The following is a 6,000-nucleotide window of genomic DNA, read 5'->3' as shown; positions in this document are numbered from 1 at the left end:
AGGCCACATTTTCATTCCTCCAGCCAAAGAGCATCACAGGCCAGGTAAGCCACCTGCACCACAAGGTGATAGAGACAAGCTAGAGAAACGGGACTCAGCTCAGAGCACACCTGTCAGCTCCCCAGACCGGGAGCTCTGCTGGCCATGAGGGCCACCGAGCACAGCAAGAGAAGCCACAGCAGAGAGGACCAGGGCTCGCACTGTCATTTTAAAAGCTGTCTTGGGGATCTCCAGACATACTGGGGGGAAGGGGCTTTTGCAAGGGGCCCGGGTGCTGCATTCACAACTGCGGGTCGAGAGCCAGCAGGCCTGCTCCTAGGACCACATCCTAACTGAAGAGCTCATGCTGCCCAACGCAAACCAGACAGCAGAGAAGCCTCACTCGCGGGTCTGTGTCCCTTGAACAGTTACATAACGTCACATACAGAAAATGCAAGTTCGTAGCCGCGGAAGAACTAACTTTATCCAGCCATTCCACCGTCCGAGTGTGCAACTCTAAAGTGACAGGTTTTTGGCTGCTTCGTGCATATTCTTGAGGGCGTGTGCATATGAGCGTGAGTATGTGTGTTTCACCTCGTCCCAAGACATATTTAGGTCCATTCAAAACAGAAGAGAACATGAACATGCCTTAAAGGAAGATTCTAAGTAGCGCGAGTGCCAAGCCCCCTTGGACAGAAGCTAAGCTGAATGAGAAGTTGGAAAGTAAAACGTGCAGGTCCGGAGCCCCTGCTGACTCCGAAAAGGGAGTGAATGTTCTCGGAGACCTGCCCTGGGCCAGCCACGTGATGGCCATTTTGTTTCCTGCCCTTCAAATGCAGCTGGTCTGCATTTAGCCCTTAGGGACATGCAAGTTAAAATCACAAGATTGTGTCCCATCTACTAGAATGACCAGAATAACAACAACAACAACAAAAAAAAGTTAGGAACAAGTTTGGGTGAGGATATGGAGAAACCTGGACTGTACAATGATACAGTCACTTTGGAAAAACAGTCTTTCCCTTTCTTGTATTTTGTGTGTAAGCTTATAATAACATCCAGAAACTCCATCGCTGGTATCTACCCAAGGGAAATGAAACCTATGTCCGCAGAAAGGCCTGTACCTGAATCGTCACATAAGCACCATGCATAGTCACCATTAAGTAAGACCACCAGTGTCCATCAGTTGTGGACAGATCGATGAAATGTGGCATATTCATGCAATGGAATACTCTTTAGCCCCCAAAAGAAGTAAACTACGGCCGCACCCTATAGCCTAGATTTTTAAAAAGAGAGAGTGCTAAGTGAGAAAACAAAGACTCGAAAGATTACATGTCATATGACTCCTTGTATAGGAAATGCCCAGGAAAGATTACATGTCATATGACTCCTTGTATAGGAAATGCCCAGGAAAGATTACATGTCATATGACTCCTTGTATAGGAAATGCCCAGGAAAGGGAAGTCCAGAAAGCTTGTTAGTGGTTGCCTGGGACCAGGAGAGTGAACAGGAATTAAGTGTAAATGGGAATAGGCAATCTTTTAGGGGTGATGGAAATGTTCTAAAACTGCATTGAAGTGATGGTTGCATAAATCTATAAATTTTCTAAAAATATGAATTGTGCATTTAAAATGAATGAGGGGCACCTGGGTGGCTCAGGGGGTTAAGCCTCTGCCTTCAGCTCAGGTCATGATCCCAGGGCCCTGGGATCGAGCCCCGCATCGGGCTCACTGCTAAGCAGGGATCCTGCTTCCTCCTCTTTTTCTCTGTCTCTGCCTCTCTGCCTCCTTGTGATCTCTGTCTGTCAAATAAATAAATAAATCTTTTTTTTAAAAAATGAATGAAATGTATGGTATGTAATTATACCTCAACAAAGTTGTTTAAAAAACGGAAAACAATTCACCAAATAGGACCATTTTTTTCTCACCACCTCTCCTACTAATCACCTCAGCCACTATTTCTTATTTAAAGATTTTATTTATTTATTTATTTATTTGACACAGAGAATTCCCAAGTAGGCAGAGAGGCAGGCGGCGGTGGTGGTGGGGGGGGGGGGGAGCAGGCAAAGCAGGCTCCACGGGGAGCCCAATGCAGGGCTTGATCGCAGGACCCAAGGATCATGACCTGAGCCGAAAGCAGAGGCTTAACCCACTGAGTCATTTCTTATTTAAATCATTTTAATAATCTGGCTGAAATATCTGTTTCCATCCTTGACACTTTAGAATCTACTCTTCATACAACCAACAGAAGGAGCTTCCAAAATGTAAAACAAACATCCTGACTGCTCAAAAGTCTATTGGCTCCTCACTCTTCTCACAGTAAAATCCCGGGTTCTGTGGCCCACATGCTTTGCTCTGTGAGCTCCCTGACTCCCCCTCTATTACTCTCTCTCATCAGTCCCTGTGCTCTTCAACATACCAATCCTACACCTGCCTCAGGACCTTTGCACTGACTCCTCCCCCGCCTGCAATGTTGTTTACTGAGATCTCTTCATGGCCACTCTCCTTTCATGCAGGTCTCCTGGAGAGTATCAGAGAAGACATCCCTGGCCACACACTATTTGAAGAAGAGCGCCCCTCTATCTCATCCCTACCCTTTCACGCTCCTTTATTTTTCTGGGTAGTGCTCATTACTTCCTCACATTCTGACTGGGCTGTGCGTGTGTGCGTGTGTGTGTGTGTGGCCTAGAAAGGGAATTCCTTGAGGACGGGGACCCTGTCTCACGTCTGTCTTGCTCATCACTTTATTTGAGCCCCACCATCATGTCGTAAGCGAGGTTGTCTTATTTCCAGGGAAGACGGTGGAGCTCACAGAGGTTTCACAGTTCAGTCAAAGTCACACACCCGACGGTTGTGCAAGCAGGGATTTGAGAGCAGAGCTGTCTGACTCCAGCGCTACGGAGTCACCATCACGACAGACTCCCAGGAAAAACAATTAAACCAGATCCCACTGAACAAAGTTTTATTTATTCTGCTTCTCTTAAATCAGAGTCGAGGGTCTCAATGATTTTGAATTCTTTGAGTCTGCATACATCAAGACTACACAAAAGTAAGAAATGTAGCTGTGATATCTTAGGTTTTTCACATTTGCTCCAGCCTGTAAAGAAATCAACCTTCTTATCTTAAAAGTTGAAATAAACACATTTCAAAAAAATCAGAAATTACATCAATCCAATCTAACATCAAGATTAGAAGGGTAGGAACGTGTAAGATAGATGACACCAATTCACCAGAGAAACGTCCTTCCCTCGGAGCGTCATACAGTACACAGCGTCATAGTGATCCACGGGATTTATTAGTGTAATCAAGGATAGAGATTCCTTTTAAAATTGTTTTTTTGCTCAAAAGTTGTACACACGAAATATAATCAAGGAAAGAATAAAATACTTATTTACGTCTAAGCTCTTCTCAATGTCAAGAGACTGTTTTTGCAGTTTTCTTGCCTCTATCTCTTCCTTTACATCTTAGAAATGTTCCAAATATGCAGATGTACTTGTAGACACGGTGATGAACCAGAATGCTTTGAGCATATTGATCAAGGCCAGGGAGAAAAGAAAGAAGCAGAAAGGACAGATGGCCCCTGCGCAACGGGAGCCACTTCTCCTCCAAGCCGCACAGGGGGGTGTCCAACCCTTTGGAAGTTCTGGCTGCGGAGATGGTGTCATATAGAAGACAGCACCTCCTCCAGAAGCGCACCCAACAGTCGGAAAGACAAGCAGGATTACGCCGCCCCGTCGTCTCTTCAGACTTCCAGGAGGTGAAGGAGAGGAATTAGCATGTGGCCTAGGCGGAGGCATGACCATGATCACCGCTAGACGTGAAATAAGTACCCTGCAGCCAAACAACCCCAACCCCGTCTGGGGCTCCGCACAAACGGAACAGGGCGCTTTTAACATTTCACCTTGACCCCATTGTGGCCCGAGAGGAAAAACCTGATTAGAATCCCAGGCTTCTGTTGTACGCCAACACAGGGAAGCGGCAAAAAAGAAATCAGCTTTTTCATCCCACATCTGCAGCTTTCTTTACAAAACAGTTTTAAGTGCCTTGCAGTAAATCCCTACGGATTACCTAAGGTTCCTGCCCGAGATCCGCCCTGAAGCCTCCTGGCAATCGGGAGCGGGCGGACCGGAGCAAACGTCTCCGCGGCACAGGACGGAGCAAGCGCCGGCACGTGCCGCACCCACAGGCCCCCGCCTCGGCTGGCTGGTGAGGGAGGAGGGTCCCCACCCCGCACAGGGACTCCTGGGCCGCACTCACGTCACCAGAGCCGAGCACGGAGCTGACCCGCGTCTTACCGGACGACACCGGTGCGACAGGTGCCGCAGCTTTGCTCGCAATGACTGAAAGAAAGAAACACCCAAGAGGGAAGGCAAGACGGCGGAGGGGCGGGAGGCCTCCGTTTCTCTGAGCCCAGGAGCTCCGCTAGCAGCCCCGACCCCCGACCCACGCCCGGAGACGGACGGACGCACGCGCGGCTCAGGAACGTCGCTTTCCGGACGGTCGGACGCGCGGAGACGCGGCCCGAGGTGATGTTCGGCGCACAGACCGCGGGGAGGGCCCCGTCGCCACTTACCGGCAGGGAGAGCAGCGGCCGGGATCCCGGCGGCCGGAGGTCTGCCCGCGGCGGGTCGTCGCTCCAGGGGCGCCGCGGGGTGGGGGCCTCGCGGGGACCGTGGGGTCGCGGGTCGCTCGGGGTCGCCGGAGGACGGCGGGTCGGAGTCCGGCAGAGCTCCCGGGGCCGGGCGGAGACGGGCCGAGGAGGGGCTCTCAGCGCGGGGTTGCCGTAAGCCGCGGCCTGAGGCGCCGTCGGGCCACGGGTCGTCAGCGGGGACCCCACAGCGGCGGGGCCGGGGGACCCTCCGTCCTCTTGCAGGGGAGCGGCGAGGCCGCGCGGCAGGATCCGCGGGGTCCGGAGGCGCCGCACGGGCCGCGCCAGAGACAGAACCGCTCGGTCACCGGCCGGGGCGCTCGGAGCGCCGCCTAGACGGGGGGACTGGAGGGACCGACGGCGTCTCCCCCAGGACGCACTGCGGAGCGGCCCGAGCTCTCGCCTCCTCCGGCGGAGACGGGGGCCGCCATCTTCTTTCCCGTCGTCCACCGCGGTACGGAAAGCGCTCAGGGAACCAAAGCTCCGAGCGCGAACCCGAGCACGTGGCTCAGCCCGGCCCCTGGCAAGGGCGGGGCGGTTCCGCCTGCGGCAAAGACGCCTGAGAGTGGGCGCAAGAGGCCCCGCCCCCAGATCAGCGGGAACGTCCAGCCGAGACCAAGGTCACCGATCAATGAGCTTCAGGAAAGCAGCACATAGAATTCATGGCTTTTATCCCATGATTCTTTAATCTTTCAAAGTTAAATGTTTTAAATTTTCATTACTTTTTCTTTTTTTTTTAATTTTCCTCTTTCTTATTTTAACCATGTTATCTTGTTAATACCTTTTTAAAAATCTCTTTAATTCTCATTTTAAAGTTATATTCTCTCCCTTCATTGTATTTAACGATTATTTTATACATACACACACACACACACACACACACATTTTTCTTTCTTTGAAGTTTTGGGATACAGTTTCATCTAACAGACCAAAATATATCCTAAATCTAGTAAATGCCTTTGTTCTAATCTCAAGCCTGATCACATTCTCTCATTTTTTTTTCCAAAATTTTTTTCTTTCTTTTTTCCACTAACGTCTCATCCTATCATTTCCTTTTAAAGATCTTTTAACTTTCATCTTTACAATCATATCCATCTGTTTATCATGTTCACCCTTATTTTTGTATACATTTAAGTTTATCTTACTTTTAAAATTTCAGAATGCAGTTTCTTCCAACAGACCAAAATACATGCAAAATCAAGTGTGTGGCTCTGTTCTATACCAGCCTACTCATATTTCTTTTTCCCTTCTCCCCCCCCCCCACCCCGGTTTTGGGTTCCTTCTGTTAGTGTATGTTTTTAGTGTATATTTTTCTAGGAACATTGTTACCCTTTTAGCGCTTTGTTCTCTCATTCATCTATTCTTCTCTGGACAAAA

The sequence above is a fragment of the Mustela lutreola genome, chromosome 14, assembly GCF_030435805.1.
Source record: "Mustela lutreola isolate mMusLut2 chromosome 14, mMusLut2.pri, whole genome shotgun sequence".
NCBI classification, from domain to species: domain Eukaryota; kingdom Metazoa; phylum Chordata; class Mammalia; order Carnivora; family Mustelidae; genus Mustela; species Mustela lutreola.
The sequence above is the reverse complement of the archived record's forward strand: the minus strand, read 5'-3'. Positions refer to the sequence as shown.